Source organism: Spermophilus citellus (assembly GCF_964194105.1).
Source record: "Spermophilus citellus genome assembly, contig: SCAFFOLD_113, whole genome shotgun sequence".
NCBI classification, from domain to species: domain Eukaryota; kingdom Metazoa; phylum Chordata; class Mammalia; order Rodentia; family Sciuridae; genus Spermophilus; species Spermophilus citellus.
Genome location: NW_027672919.1, coordinates 428,031 through 445,534, shown reverse-complemented (window position 1 = coordinate 445,534; position 17,504 = coordinate 428,031). Strand labels below are relative to the sequence as shown.

The window sequence follows — 17,504 nt, the reverse complement described above, 5'->3', positions numbered from 1 at the left end:
TTTATATCATGTATAATAAATATTTTTATGAATTGAAGACATAAAACAAATCATTATTGTGGTTTTAGTAAAATACTATGTGGAAGCATCTTCAAGATTTTCTTAAAAGTGGTTCCTTTATAATATATTGCCCTTAAACTTAAAACTTTACAGATTATTATCTAAGATCCCTCTTTCTCCTCCACAGCCCTTATTCCTTCAGCTCTTACAGAAGTTGAAATTATTCATAACAAAGTTATTGGTGGAAAAACACATTTTAGATCTTTAGTTGTAGATAAACAGACTTTTAAAAGAATTAACATTATTTAATTCTTGATTAAATATTGCTTGAAGATGCAAATAATCGCAATAGTGTGAAACTAAATCAAATGAAATAATCATGGTTGAAATAATTTACTAAAGCTAAAGCATAGACTTCAAGTAAAAATTAATGCTAACTTTATCATAATAAGAGAATATCTTAGAATTCTTGGATGGCTTTAGAAATTGAAGTTTTTCTTTGATTCTGACTTAGTACGTCTCTATCAAACAGGAAATAGTGAACAAGAATTTGCCAAAATTGAAGTTTTCATTTAAGGAAAATAACATTGAAAAAATTTACCTCTTGGCCCAGACATGCCTCAAACACCTAAATGTTAGTATTTTTCTATTGGAAAAGATAACGTTAAACTTCCTTATGTGTATTTTTTCTAAATCAGGTTTTTATTTTAAAAATCAGCACGTTTATGTTCTTTTCTGGGTTATAACAGAAAAAGGTGCTAATGTAGCAGATTACAGAAACCATTTGAAAATCACATAAAGTAAAAGAAGCCAGTCCATAATTTTATTACATGAAATGCCTAGAATGGGCAGATCTATAGCATGAAATGAGTTTGTGGCAACAGAAGCCACAGGGGTCACAGGGAAATGAGTTCTGACTGCAGGTGGCTACCAGGTTCCTGGAAGGCTGATATAAATGCTCTGAAGTTGATTAGGGTGAAGGTTATACAATTCTGTGAATCTATTAAAACTACTGCATTATATACTTTAAATGTATGAATTATATGGTATGTGAACTGCATTTCAATAGATCTGCTAAAATACGTAAAAAGCAAAGAAAGATCACTTTAATCAAAAGGATTAGGGCAGTTATGCCTTCCAATTTAACTGGAAATTGTAAAGAGCTTCTGTTTGGAGCTCTCTTAATCCAACAGACTGAGCCTGGCAGGGCCTGGGGCTCCTTTTGTCAGATTGGAGCCCCTGTTTCAGGAAGAATCCAAACCCCACTCACTGACTTCTTACGTGTGTCATAATCTAACATCCAGAGTGGGGCTCAGCAGGGAGGAATGGGGCTCAGCAGGGGAACTCTGCTTCTCACACTCAGAACTGAAATGGTGCCTGAAGTTGCACACGTGGTACCGCTTACTTTCCATCTCGGATGATTTCTCGCTCATCTTGTGACTTACAGTTTGCTAACGCCTTCCCCGAACTCTCCCTCGACATATGGCGTTCTTGGAGTCTCTGGCTGCCAGAGGAGTCTGACCTTTGCGCTTATTTCTCACAACCAAATAGCTGACAAAATCACTTTTCTTCTTTGGGGCTTTGTGCCTTTTTGGGTAAACAGTGTAGATATCTAGAATCAGCAAAAACCTGCTTGCTATGTAGTGGAAAGTTAAAACAAAAACCTGTCGGAACCGTGGTAAATAGGACAAAGAAGGCAGTCCCGACTCTCAGCAAATTTCTGCTCCAGCCCTGCAGCATTCATCTACCCCCAGTAAGTCCATTTGTAAGTGGGAGTCGGACACCGAGGTAGCAGAGGAGCCCGGAAGGATGAAAGAGTGTTTCTAACCTTAAGGTGATTATGCCACAGGGGACAAACAGGTCAGATGACCTGCCTGGGTGCCGCGCTATCAATCTGTGCGCACGCAGGTACCAGCGCCGCGAGGAGGAGCGCCACCTCGCGGAGACAGGGGGCATGCAGAAAGGGAGTAGGACCTTCGTGAAGTCAGGTCTCTGATTTCTTCACAATTTGGGGACAAAGAAGAACTAGGGATGAAAGTAAATATTTATTCAGAATGATAAGCACAACTCACAAAGATTACAAATACCATAAAAATCATAAAGTGATGACCCTATATTTTTAATTGTAAATACTTTGATGAGATGATCCTGGTAATTCACGCCTGTAATCCCAGAAATTTGGGAGGCAGAAGCAGGAGGATTGAAAGTTTTAGAACAGCCAAATAATTTAGCAAGATTCTAAGCGACCTAGTGAGACCCTTCTCAAAAAATACAAAGGTCTGAAGTTGTAGCTCAGTGGTTAAGCATCTCTGGGTTCAACCCCTGTACCGAATGAAGGAATGAATAAATAAACAAATACATGCTTTGATAAACTTTTAGTATGGCAGTGACTTTCTGGTATATTTTATTCATAGAGAAACCTTAGCCTTTCTTCCAGAACAGTTGATCATTTTTTTTTGTGTGTGTGTGTGTGTGTGAATTAAATGGGATTCAATAAGATCACAGTGTTACCATGTAGGTCTATTCACTGTTTAGCATTTTCACTTCTGGAAGTTTGTTCATCATAGGTGTCTTGGAACATACTTTCTGGGTAATTTTTATTTAAAGCTATGCTGCATTGTCAAGACAATTTCCATATCATCAACACACACACACACGAGAAACAATTCCAAAACTATATTCCAGTGCCTACAAACTGCATGTAGCTTCTACTCAACTCTGACTTGGCAAGATCCCAAACATTTTCACAGCTATTCCATGTCAAGGACCCGGAAGAGGTCCAAGTAGAGGGGCCCTGATCTTAAACTTCATCAGCATCTCCTAAGTCTTCCTTTGAAATGAGAAATCATGTCCCTTCTTTGTAGAATGGGATGTAGTTTAATTTAAATAAATAAATAAATATGAAATATCTTTTCATCAACATATCCTTTTCTCTACCCAACGTGCAAAATTATTTTAAGTCAACTTACAAATTAATATGCAGGGTAAGTTAAATAAATTATATATTTCATTTCAGAATTAAAATTATTAAATAGAAACACACATACCTCTTTGGGGCCCCATAACACAATTAGTAGAAGAGGAAAAATTGTTGAATGGAAAGAAGCTGGAACTTGCAGGGAATCGATTGGGCCAAATTATGACTCTTTTGAGAGGGTTGGATAGATTAGCCAGGTTCTTCTGAGAAAACCGATGAGATGTTTGTGTGTGTAGGTTGCTTTTTGTGTGAGGGTGATATATGCATGTGTTTATACGTAAGTATACACATGCCCAGAAAGAATTATGTAAGCTAAATCTGCAAGTTAGCAGCTGTAGACCCATGAAGTCAGGAAAAATCCAGCATCCAGCTAGAAAGAAGGCAGACTGGAGGTGTTCCCAGTCACTGTTGGGAAGGTCAGAATTTTGTTGTATTTAGGCCTTTAATTTATTAGATGAGATATAAGTACTCTGAGGAGGGCAATTTGCTATACCTAGTCTCTGGATCAAATGTTAATCTCACCCGAAATACGTTCACAACCACACTGAAAATAATTGACCAAGTATTTGGGCATCCTGTGGTCCATTCAAACAGCCACACAGAATTAAACATCACAGTTGGCTTTGGGATCTCCATTCTCTCTTCTAGCTTTGGAATATAGTGACTTAAAGCAGCAGGTCTCAAAGGAGAATACACAGAAGAATAATGAGCATCTCAGAATATAGATCCCTAAGAAGCCCTGTAATCGATTAAGTAAAAATCTCTAAAAGAGAGACCTGGAGATAAAGATATATCTGTTAGTCTATCTATAATTTTTAAATTCTTCCTAGCTGAATCTAATGAATTTTGCTAATTCATCATGGCTGCATTAAAATATCTTAAATATTTGTATGGTATTCAGATTATGCATGTGAGAGCTACCATACAAGATTCTGCCAGCACCTCATTTTGTACACATTAGACAACGTTTTAATATAAATATAAAATCATATCCCAATTGGCTTTGATCATAACTTCTGTACTATATTGCAAAGGAAATTTGCCTCAAGTGGCAATTACACATTCTAAAGTATATTTCAAAGGGTCCCCTCTCTTGCAGGATGCAGGCTGTGCGTCTTTCAACCTCCTGTGTGATCTGTGGGAAAATGCTAGCTAAGTGCTCTTTTAGCCTTCTGCCTGTGATTTCTTAATGCTCGTAAATTATAGGTGCCAGTTAGGAAGCACCCAGCCAGGAGAAGTGCTGGGGATGCTATGGGTCTTCAGATGGCACAGCCCCATATGGGGCAGCTACAAGGCAGTTCTTCCACGTGACTTGCCATGGTTTGTCCTGCTATCCCCAGCGCAATCCTGATTGCACTGCATCAAATTGTGCTCTCCAGGGGTGACCAGTGACCTAGGAAGTAGTCTGTAGCATTGGGGGATAATGAGTCACTGAAAAGTGATCAAGACCCAGAAATGGGGTTTGTAACTCCAGACAGTCTGCTGGCAGGAGTGTGGAGATGGTAGGCTCCCCTACTGGAGAGCACGGGCTCCGCACAAGACTGAGTGGTGACTTGGCTTTTTGCACCTTCTTTTTTCCTCTTTTGTTTTCATTCTGGTTGTTGTTTTCTTGTTGTATTTCAATCCCCTGAGTGTTTTTTTTTTCTATTATCTCCTGTCATCCAAAGGAATCCAGCTTTCTGTGTGGTTCAATTCCTGTGCTGTTCTTACATTCTTTAGTGCCTAAACCACATTATTTCAGGATACACTAGTGAAATATCCACATAGAATTTATTTTAGATGTTTGTTTTCATCTGTGTTATCCAACATTTTAATTTTGGGTGAGCTTATAAACCTTTTGAAAATGATTATGATTTTTCAAAGAATGTGTACAGCTATGGAGTAAAAGGCAAAAAAAAGAAAGAGAAAGACAGACAGAAAGAAAGAAAGAAAGAAAGAAAGAAAGAAAGAAAGAAAGAAAGAAAGAAAATTCTAACCTCTACATTAGCACAAAGCTCAATCTGGGTAGAATAATAGGGAGCATTATAATTTATGTTGCATTTGGTTCAGAAATTCCAAAAAGGAGGAGCACTACCCATTTTTCAATTATATTCCCCATGCAAGCAATTTTATCTCGTTACATACAAACATGCCTCTTCAAAACCCTACAGATCCTGAACTCCCACCTTGGTTCCTTGACCTCAGATTATGTATTTTAAAAGTCTAAAAGGGGATGTTTATAAAATAATGAAGGTTATACAATGTATGTGAAAAGAATGAACAATTTTCAGTTTATCATTTCAGATGTCTGTATGTCAGAGCATTTTTAAAGTGAGATAACATATTTTTGATTCAATCAGATTTTTCACCCAGCTATATACGCAATCAAAAATTTGATGTCAGGACATGGGGGAAGAGGTGGGGAGATGAGCAAACCTTCAGGGAGAAACGAAGAAGGCAGGTGACCTTGTTCAATTTCCTTCTCAACAGGACAGCTGGTCCTCCAGCTAAAAAGACTAATGCTGTGTACCGAGGTGGATCTTTATCTATGGAATAGTCTACACAGAATGTCCCTGCATAAGGTTTTCTTATAGAAAAAAAAGACAGAGACTTTGCATTTATGAGGCAAGGACCACTGCAAAATAGCCCACCCAGTGGAATAGAGATAAAAATATTTCATGAATTCTCTGCTCCATACTGGGTGAAACATCACCAAGGTGTAAGGTAAATTAACTTTCTTTGTAACTTTCTTAGAGATCTTGGTCCTTATTTCTTTTAGCCTAATATTACCATTATTCTCAAACTACTAATATGTATATCTTAATTTAATATTAGCTGATTTCTTTCCTTCTATTTTTAAGATAGTATTGCTTAAGTTAAATAAATGTTAAAATATCTGTTTTCATCTTCTTTTTAATTTATGTTTCCACAAGTAAAATGGATTAGGAATAGGCTAAATTTCTTTGATGAGTCTCATAATAATCTTAGAGTATATTCAGTCATCTCAGTGTTCTGAGGGTTACCTTGGCAATGCCTATAAATTATCCACTAGTAGTTTAATTAATTCTGACTTATGTAATTTAGTGCTTGTATCATTCTTAATTACATTTGTTTAAAAAGGTCTTGAAGGTACTTATGTCAGCAAAGTGGGCCCCATATGCTTCATTTTTCTTCTGCATTTGCCGAATTCTAATTTGGTGTTTTATCTGCCTTACTCTTTTCCTGATAAGCTAATTTATGTCATACAAAGAACGGGCTGAACAAATTTTCATGATGGATAAGACTTCAGGGATAAAGACTCATTCCAGTGCCCTGGAAAATCTAAAATCCTTAGGGATGCAGAGCAGTGGAATCACCAGGCTAATAAAAGACAAGTGTAGGATTTCAACTAGTCTCTGGTGCGCAGAACAGACGCAAGTAGAGCTAGCAAGGAAAATACCAGGACCGTGTCCAACTCATTTCAGATCCACCACAAACTGAAGAACTTGTGCTCAACACCACCGGGTTGAGGCACATAAATACAAAGCTCTACTCGTTATGATGAGGTCTTCAAAATTTCACACCTTGTATTGAGGGTAAACAGGAAAAGAAGCAGGTGTTGGAAAGAATGACTCTAATGATGTGATGTGTAAACTGAGGTGCACAGCAGGGTGTGCCTGGCAGGTAGGAGCAGGGAAAGCTGCTATGGGGAGAAGATGAAGAAGAGCAGAGGCACTGCTGACCTGCAACCACAGGGGCCATCACCCCTGTAGATGCCCAGCTGCCCCCCAAGACTCCACTCACCTCCCCAGTGGATGGGAGATCATCTGGTTGGTGAGTTTGAAGGGGAACCTGGAGATGTGCAGCTCTGTTCCCCACCACCACCACCCATGTCCCTGGGAAAGAGATGTGTGTGGGAAGCACACACCTGCAATCTTTCTCCAGAACACAGGCCATGAAGTGACAGGGTCCCCTGGGGTAAAAACAGCTGCATGGATATAAGGCAAGCTCTTAATATGAGGGTTCAGAATTAGGAAGCCCATGTTCTCTTAAATATAAGCTGAATTCTTCATCATTTATCAATGACGATGAAAGCAGTATTTTAGCTAACGCATTTATTAACAAGATGTCATATTAATCAGTATTGCTGTATTAGATAACATGTTGACCCCAAATGGGACACTAGTTAGATGTTTATCTATTTTCTTTCTTCTTTTGGGTAAAACACTTGAACGTTTTTCTCAACATAGAATTCTGTGTGGTTCGTCCACTGAGTAACGCACCTGTGAGTTGGGAAGGGGAAATCATGTGCTCTACTCTGAAGCCTGGCCCATCTAAATCATTCCCACTTGACCTCTTTCCTTGTTCCTAATCTTTATCCTGGTGCCTATCATCCATCTATGTGGCCTCTGAGAACCCAGAGGACCACAGAGTGGTTGAGAGGAAGAAGACTGCCCTCCAAACAGAGGAGTCAAAGGGATGGTACTTACTTAAAAAAAAAAGTCTGTTGGGCACTATTAGCTAAAATTGTGTCACTGCTCAGCAGTTAAGGTAGAAATGAGTGGTGTCATCATTGGGCATCCATCAAATGTCTGCGAGGTGGTTTGACCAGGTGAATTTGCATTTCTTGGTCTCCCAAAGTTCTTGGAAGACAGCTCTTCAAGTGCAAGGGAGGTCTTGGAATGTTTCAAACAAATGTAAAGCTTTAGAAATGTCTCCTTGGTTGGTGGATGGAAAAGGAGTCAAGTAGGTCAGGCGTGGTGGTGAGGAGACCTGGACGGAGACACCAAGCAAGAGATGGTGCTGGCTCTGACGGGGATGGGACAGGAATGGAAAGGGTCGGTGCCAGATGTAGTTTGGAGGGAGAGTTGAAGAGATACATTAATGTTTTCACTCACTTCTATGGAATTACTTCTTAAGCCCCAAGAATAGCAATGAGACAATGTTTCCAAATTAGCTTGGCTCTCACAACTGTGCTAATAGTTCTCCAGATGCCTATTTCTAATAAGAATCTTCAAGGACCTTTACTTGGTAGGCGTAGAACAGCTTCCCCATGGCATATCTTTAAAAAAATGTAAGTGTAAAATTTTAGCTTGTGCAGCTAGCAATTCTAACCTATTTCCACCACATCAGAAAGGTGTTTGAAATGTCAGAGGTAAGATTCTGATGCAGGCTGTTACCATCGGGGTAGCAAGATGCCTTTGCCTCTGAACACAATCATTCACAAACATTTAATGAAAAGCACTGTGAATTATAAACTATTAGACATTTTATGATCACAAAATGATAAGAATATTTTATATTTTATTTAATACAATCCATAAAAGAATAAGAGGTAGAAGCACAGTATTTTCAGGAAAAATGTAAACTTTCAGGTTTTTAGACTGAGACTGATTTAAAATGTTAGCAGTATTCTCATATATGTCAAAGGATCGCTTCCATTATGGAAAGAATAAGAGTCATGGATCTTTAAATGAGTTGTCACAGTTATTTGTAATCAATGTTTCTTGCGTGAATATTTGATCCTCTAGACCATAAGATTTCATAGGAATGATCCTTTCAGCACACTTAGAATTCATAATCTAATTCCAAATCAATATGTATAGACTTGCAAGGAAAGAGCTGAATAAGTATTAAATTCAACACAGGAACAGCATTTTGGATATAATTACCTCTATTGCTCATTGTCTTGGTTGCATTTTAAATACTTACTTAGATTTTACAATTAAATTCTTACCATTTCTCTTCTCTAAATGTCAGTGATTTAAGAATGATTTCTCACTAAAGCACACCAGACTTTTAAATACATTTTTAAAAATCTAGCTCGACCAAGCACATCTGTTTCCAGCTCTAACAATTGCTAATCTTTCCATCAGCAGTCCTCAACCAGACATGAATTTGCTTTTAAACTGTTTCTGGTATCCACAAAAGAACTGCTCTTATATTTGAACAGTTTTTATGTACAGAACCATAAAACCAGACAGGGAAAGTGAAGGTAATTATCAAAAGTTTTGAGGAGACAGAGAGTAAGAAAGAATAATACATATAAAGTTTCAACTGGTGCATCATGACACACTTTTTCTGAATGTCAATCAACTTGTATCTAGACTTTGAATATTTTGTCCTTACACTTACCTGACAATGCCATTCTAAAATATACCATAAAATCCTTCTTCTGTTATAATCTATTATTAAAAAGAGTTAAACAAAAGATATATAGTTATATGTGACTAGGTATTCTTATTCAGTTTTGAATATTTTTAAACATTTCATCATTATATAAAAATTAAAATAAATGTGCATACAACATTCATACAAAAAGATTCTAAGAATAACATGAGTTACTTGTTAGGAAGTGAAAAGAGATTTTTGTCACTCCCATATAAATAGAACAAACCATTTATGTTTATAAATTTTCTTCATCTATAATAAAAATTCTTTATTCATTTGTTGAGCTTTCTTCTATTCTGAAAACCCTACCACTATTATATATTGTAAAAGCATCACATGTGCATAAATATGTAATTCTGTATGGACATCAAAAAAAGAAGCAATTTATATTTTTTAATTGTATATTTGTTTTATTTTTTTCACCTAAATATTTTTGTTGATTTGTTTAGAGTGAACATTATCAGACTTTCTACCAAAAATCATCTTTGAATATAAAATATCAAACATTTAAAAATATACAGTTTGCTTTATAAATGAATTGAAACCATGACTTCTTCCCCAACCAGTTGCAATGTTAGTGTTAAATTTCTTGAATAAAAAGGCTTATGAAACTGAGTGACATTATCAAGTCTGCACTGCACACTAGTGGCAAGAGATAGTACACGCATGTGGCCTTTTTAAAAATTGGATTTCAGAACAATTTTATCTTACATATTAGTTTTCTTAGTCAAATTTAGAATCCTTTAGCATATATAGCATATACACATATTTAAGAATAACATGATTTTCATATTGTAAACTATTCTTCCAGTAAAAGTAAAGTGATTAATTGCAAATGTTTGTACCCAGAGTCTCCAGGTTCAGTTAGGTACTTGTGCATATATAAATATCACCAGTTCATATATCTGTGTAAATGTGTACGCATGTACACAATATCTGAATATTTCACATGCACCTGCTAAATGTTAACCTACTTGAAAGGATTTAGTTGTCAGTATTCTTGCTCATTATTTTCTTTCCTTTGATTTGCTCATTTTTCTTTCCCGAACACTAACTGATACAATGAATACAGAATATGTACAATTACTTTCCTTTTTAATTTTTTTTGGGGGGGGTAAAGGATTGAACCCAGAGACACTTTAACACTGAGCAACATCCCCAGCTCTTTTCATTTTATTTTATTCTTATTTTTTATTTTTTTGACACAGGGTCTTGCTAAGTTCCTTAGGACCTCACTAAGTTCTGAGGCTGTCTCTGAACTTTCGATCCTCCTGACTCAGCCTCCCAGGTTGCTGGGATTACAGGTGTGCACCACCGTGCCCAACTTTCTTTTTGTTTTATTAAATTTATTTTTAACTGATACCTAAAACTTAAAAATTGTATATGTATCTATGAGACACTGTGTGTTGTTTCAATACATGAATACATTGTGTTGAATACATTTTAGTGTGTGCATTGTTTTGAACATATCTATCTCCTCAAATATTTACCAGTTCTTTATGGCAAAACATTCAAAGTATTTTCTTCCAGATTTTTGAAACACGTTTCCATTGCTATAATTACCCTACTGTGAAACACCAAGCCCAAACCTCTTAGTCCCATCTCAGTCACCCCACACTGCTAGACCTCCACTAGGCCTCTTTTTCCCTGGCCCCAGCCTGTATTCACCACCTTTCTACTCCCAACTTCTATATGTACACCTCAAATATATACAACAGAGGGTTCTAAGAAACAGAAATACTAACATAAAATTGCAGCACAGTGTGCCATTCAGAACAAGACTCTTACTGCCAGGGTGTGACTAAGTCAGCTACTGACACGTGGTTTCAAATAGTTTTCTTTAGAGGAATTTCCATCTTTTAGCCACCCGTCCTCTCTGCCATGCCTTCTGCCCTGGGTTCACTGGGTTACCAACTCTGAGACAGGCAACCTGCTGCCCTTTCTCTCTGAATCTTAACGTACCTCTTGCATGTTGGCCTCCTTGGAGGCCTTCAACTCCTTATACTTCCATTTCCACAGGGACAGAGCTGACTCCAGGCGTTCTACCTCCTTTTCCAGAGCAACACGCATCCTAAAACATTTAGGAAGTAAAAGAAAGTGAAATAAACATATTTTGAAAATGATTTTAGGAATGTATCAATTTTTGTGTTTTCTTTCTTCCTAATCTTTGATACTTGTTAATGGCCATTATGAGAGAAAATGTACTTTCAATGCATAAAATGTATAAATATTGACTAAAACTTGGTTGAATTTGTTATTCTGGCAACTAGCTTTACTGTAGATCTGACAAAGTAAACTCGGCTTTGCCAACACTGCCCTTGTGCTTGCTGCCGTGCATTTCTGTCAGTTCCTCACATTTCCATGACTTCCACTCACAGAAGGACATACATGTTTCTAATTTCATCGAGGTTTTGACACATCTTTCACTTGTAACCGTATATGAATGAAGCAACCCTCTGAGATGACACAGAACACCAAGAAGCTCATCTAAGTTTAAAAATGAGTCACTTATTGGGGGTCGAAAATATTTTTATTATTTGCAATTTAGTTTCAACAAAGCAATTTCACTGTGATCTCTATTTAAACTACTGGAAATAATTTAGATTAATGTTCCATTTGTAGAAATAGAAACAGAAGTAGGATAAAATCTGGTCTTTTAACACCTAAGCCTTTGATTTTTTTTTCCTTGCCCACAATGTCCACTAGAGTGAGTCACTGAAAATGATTGCTGTATGTGTGATTGTCATTAGCATAGGTTGACCTTTACAGCTGCCCTGTCCTTGCCTGTCTGAGATATTAGATTTCTGTTCAAACATCCTCCTTCTTTTTCCTCATTTCATGATGAAATTGATTTCCTCATTCCTCAACTCTAAGCTCAGACAGGGGATATTAGATGTGAAACAGCAAAAAACTAGTGAAAACCGCACATGCTCAGCTCTAGCTAAATAAATTCTGAGTGTTATATAACACTGAGACTTTTGTGTTTGATAGTTACAGCCTTATTGTAATTATAATTAATAAGCACACACAGATTTATTTTAGTAATGGTAAGTGCTATTAGGAAAATCTTGAAATGTATTTATAAAGTAGAAAATGCATGTGGAATCAAAATTGAGCATCATTTACCTATCTGTAGGAAATATGAATTTTCCTAGTAGCAATACTATAAGAATAATTCAAATAGTGTCAAGCTATAAATATATTAGTTTAATCCAATCAAATGGATAAGGAGCCTATTGAAGAGTTATATAATTGCATTTGCATGAATCAAGCCACACAAGGATATAAAAGACTTATTTACAGCTTAGTTTAACTACAAAGGACTCAGGTTGAAAAAAATCCACCATAATTTTTATAAGAATTTTGATTTGCAATCTTTATTATCACAGCAAATACATTAAACAAAACTACCAAATGAGAAAGTTCAGTGTAAAAGTCTAGGTTTCAAAACTGTGCCTATGAATATCTATGCTTCCCATTAATAGCCTCAGCTCCAATTTCTGATGAGCAAACCCAGCCAGCCAACACCCAAGCTTCATACCAAGATTTACTTCTGTCCAAATTAGTGACTGTGTTTGGGATGTTGAGAAGAAAAAAAAAGCAGAGAAATAGTGTTTGGGATGTTGAGAAGAAAATAAGTACAGGAATAATTTTCAGATCACCAAATATATTATTTTGTGTTGAGTTAGAAAGTATGTCTACAAATCATTGAAATACTTTAGGAAATACAATACCTATTGGGCACATGGAAACTTTAAATTTGGGATGATAATGCATATTAGAATATTAAAAGTTTCAGGTATTGACTAGCACTTTGAATTTAAGTTGAATAGTTTAAAAATTGTAGTTCTAAGCTTGAAACTTTGTTGGGACATTCAAGATAATCATCATAAAAGTTAAAATTTTGATTTATTAGGTTTGAATGAATAGAAATTTGGAATATTGTCAATATTTGAAAAACTTAAATGGTAGACAAAATGTAAAATTACTAAAAAATTAATCAAAAATTTTAGTTAACTACATTTGTGTAATGGAGTATGTTTTGATATTTTGCCTAAAACTAATTTTGTTATTTGAACAATAGAATGCTAAGAAAATTATACTTGAAAAAATTCATAAATTCTAAATATTTAAATCACAAATTCAAAATCCTATATATTCAGTAATCAAGTGTTACCTTTTGACATTGCATTTAAATCAAATGATAATTTAATAATTCAAATTAAGTTAAACTTTTTGGGCAAAATAATGTGCATTAAAAAATGTTATATGATCGCTGAGAATGAATGTTGACCCACGTTGCTTAATATTAAGTTTTATCAAAATTATTGGAGTTGTTTTTCTTTCAGAGTTTTTACCTAGTTGAAGAAGATCATCTCTCTCTCTTTCTGTCTTTCTGTCTCTTTCTCTCTCTCTCTCTCTCTGGACTCTCTCTGATTAGGTAAGGATGGTTCAAACACTAGCTGGAAGATTTATAATATAAATAATTATATTATTTCACATATATTTTCAGTAACATAAAATATAAAGATATAACTACATCTAGGTTATATCTAGACCTGACAAAATATCCAAAGCCAATCCATGAATTAAACAGAATATAATCAGGCCAAAGTAAATTAAAATTAATAATGACATGTTTTCTATATAAAGCAAATTAGTAACATTTCAAATATAGTACTATTTTTTCTGTAAGTATGCATCTTAAATAAACATCGAGTATAGTACTATTTTTCTTTGTAAGTATACATCTTAAATAAACATCCAATATATCAGTTTTCTTAAAAAGTCAAGTACTTGTAATAAGTAAAACATTACACTTTGATCATGTACAGGAGAAGGCAAGTAATTCACAAAAAAAAAATCATTAAATGAACATGTGGTGCTTGAATATTTTTAGCGTGGCCCTATTTTTTAAAAATGTGTGGTTTGGTGCAAGCATTGAGGATATTGCACATCCACATTTATGCAGCAGAGGGCACCCTACAAGTCCTTAATATTTTATCCTAATGAATTTATTCCATTTCAGAGATATTTTCAAAAATGATTAATTCTACAGCTAAATGTACAATTGAAATGAATGCCAGGGTGATGCTACTTGAACTATAAGAAGCAAAGAAAAAAAATCCCATATCTACTTAAAAAGTATTACATATTTCATGTACACATTATTTAAAAGAACAAAATTAAAAACATAAGACTCAACAAAAATAGATCATCTTTTATTTGATATTATGAACTTTTAAAAATCAGATTGATATATATGAAATGTATAGGTTCTAAAAGGTAAAATGCTAACTAAAATTACTTTTATGGAAAGATGTCATATATTTATGTCTGATTTTTTACATATTTTTTTAAGAGAGAGAATTTTTTAATATTTACTTTTTTTAGTTTTTGGTGGACACAACATCTTTATTTTATTTTATGTGGTGCTGAGGATTGAACCCAGTGCCCCGCGCATGCCAGCCGAGCGCGTTACCGCTTGAGCCACATCCCCAGCCCCTCTGTCTGATCTTTAATACATTATTATCTATCATGATCTCACAGTAGTTGAAGATTAAATTTAGATATTTGTACAGGAAGACTATTCAAAACATTTCTTGGAAGTGAAGTCTTGAAACATTAATATCTGGGAATAAATACTAATAATTTTGCACTCTGGAAAATTTCATTGAAAAAAATGTCTAATCAATATTTCCTAATAAGTCATTAGTTTCAAAATATTTTTGCCAAATAAAAATAATTGAGCATGAAAAACATAAATGTATTTATTTTTATGACAGTCTAAAATTTAGAGTTAGTATTTAACTGCTAACAGTAAAAGTTACTACCAATATACTTTCACAAGCAACATAGATGTTATTTTGTGATCACATTACCAGCTATTTATAATTACATTTTTATCAATGGGTGTTCTTAAGTTGCCAACAAAGCCATGTATAATTTATTTAATTAGATAGGAAATGTAATTAAGCACATTAACTCAGACAACGAGGCTTGGAGGTAAAGCAATCAGGGACAAGTGCACTGTCATGCCACAGAAATGGTCCAAGAAGACCCCACTGCCTACAGCTTTTTCTGACTGCTGCCTGAACACTCTCCTGATATTAGTTTTGTATCTGGCAGCGAATATATTCAATATATATTACTTTTTGCATTTTGTTGAGTAATAGATGTACATATATGTAGGAAATAGAAATGTCATATTTATCTTTCTAATTATATACTATATATATTTATATATATACATATATGTGTGTGTGTGTGTGTGTGTGTGTGTGTGTGTGTGTGTGTATAAATCTTTAAAGCTTTTTAACTCACTACACTTTCTCCATGGTACTTTAAATCTCATTTTATTACCAAAAATTTTCAACACTTAATGAAGCAAAGCAAAATATAAGCATGCTACTTTTATATAGAAAAACAGATTAAGGAACTAAAATAGGATGAACTGAAGCTCAGCTTAAATGACACAAAGCAAGCATTTATAAGGGACAGAGTGCTCTGTCTAGTTGAAGTGGAAGACTGATTCAAATGCTTAGACATTTCATCAAAGTAGCTTACCTCATGGCCTCCTTTACAGAGGATTTGGTAGTGCCAAAACTCTGCTCTCTTAATGTGTGGGTCCACCTAGGTCTGTAAGAACATCAGAATTCCTGCCCTCATTCCAAATTTTGTACCTGAGATATCTTTAAGTATATATATATATATATATATATATATATATATATATACACACACATGGAGTTTCCATATATTGGGAAATTGTTCATAAAACTAAGCAGTGTTCTGAATATGAACAATATAATAATTTTAGTGGACTTGATGAGAGGTTCTAGAGAGGGATATACATGGGTGGAAATGATTCCCTGTATTTCTGCAGCTGGTTCCTGTGTTCTAGTCAAGAGACTAGATGGAAACACAGAAAAATTATATTCATAGCTTCTTTACTAAAACCACCCACTCATTGATATTCCAGGAAAGGGTTATAAGATTAGACAGAATGCTAGCAATACTATATCCTTGGGAACATTCTCTTGTGGTATAAAGACTGCAGTTGCCTCCTGTGGGTTCCATGCAAATGCTGATTGACAGACACACACACCAGGACTCATGACCCCCGTGGAATTGTTTCTAAGAGGCAGTGGGAAGACAGAGCCAGAGCTGAGTCAGACCCCCACCCTGCTTCATTCTTTGGCATATCTAGGTTTACATGCTGAAGTAGCTGAGAACCGAGAGTTTACTTCCTCTGAGGATTGACAATTCAGTACAAGGAAGTCAGAAATATGTTTTGTGTATGTGTAGGACTGAACGCATAAAGGTAGCATATGAATACCATTAAAACCGGCATCCTAGACTAGCAAAGGGTTCTATCTGGAGAAATGCAGAACACTGCTCCTATTACACTGTGGCAGATTTGAGAGAAGTATGTGACTACAGAGAGCTAAATCCTTCAAGAAATAAAAACTAAGAAGCTCCAATTTCACTGAGACTTCAAGTGTCAGATGATATTTTCAACATGTGTACAAGTGTAAATCCTACTCAGTTTCGTTCTTTTTTCTACTAATGTTTTTTTTTTCCTCTATTAGGAATTTATACTTGATGGTAGAATAATATAGTATACATTAGTACACAGATGAACATTTAACACAATCTATAAATGTTTTGAAGCACAGATAAATAATCTGCAAAAAGGAATTAGTATTGCTCGAAAAATGGAGAGTGAATAGTGAGACACTTCAGGCTGATGGAGAAGGAATGGCAGATAAACAGCTGCAGGGCATTTGCAAAGCTTGTGCACATGCTTATTACTATTTGAGTCAATATAAACCAGATATCAAATATATCATATTTATATTATATACTTATATCATCTATAAAAATCGATATTATATAATTATTTAAATATGTGACATATATAGAAGTATATAATATATACTTATCATCTATGGGTGTGTGTACATCCCTATTCTTTTTCTAGCTCTACCCATTTAGAGTCTTTTAACTAAGGAGATGGAGAAATAATTACTTTCAGATTTGGTAGGTATATTTTAAAATGCATCAAAAATTCCATCCACATTATGGTAATGCTTTTAAGCTAATCATGAAGGAAACACACACACACACACACACACACACACACAACATATCACATATCGAGTATTTCACATTTTGGCCTCTTTCCCAGACACCATTTGTGTGTAATCCTCACAAGGGTGCCATGAAGAGGAAGACAGGACAAAGGTGTCTCCCACGTGACTGCCTCCTACCTGCCCTGATCATGAAATAATCTACACTCCTCCCATTGCCAGGGGCCCTCACCCTGGAGCCTGAGTGGGCCAGTGAGACTGCCTCCACCAAAACTGTCAGAAGAAACACTCCCTGACTTCACGTC

The 17,504-nt window shown here is 35.4% G+C and overlaps 1 pseudogene across 1 annotated transcript in view; it reads right to left on the bottom strand.

Annotated features, from left to right (window-relative positions):
- LOC308640351 (coiled-coil domain-containing protein 102B-like) overlaps positions 1-17,504 on the bottom strand; it is a 184,343-nt pseudogene that overhangs the window by 131,646 nt on the left and 35,193 nt on the right. Inside the window, exon 4 of the transcript XR_014024295.1 lies at positions 11,069-11,177. The product of XR_014024295.1 is annotated as a coiled-coil domain-containing protein 102B-like (transcript). The remainder of the gene's footprint in view (positions 1-11,068; positions 11,178-17,504) is intronic.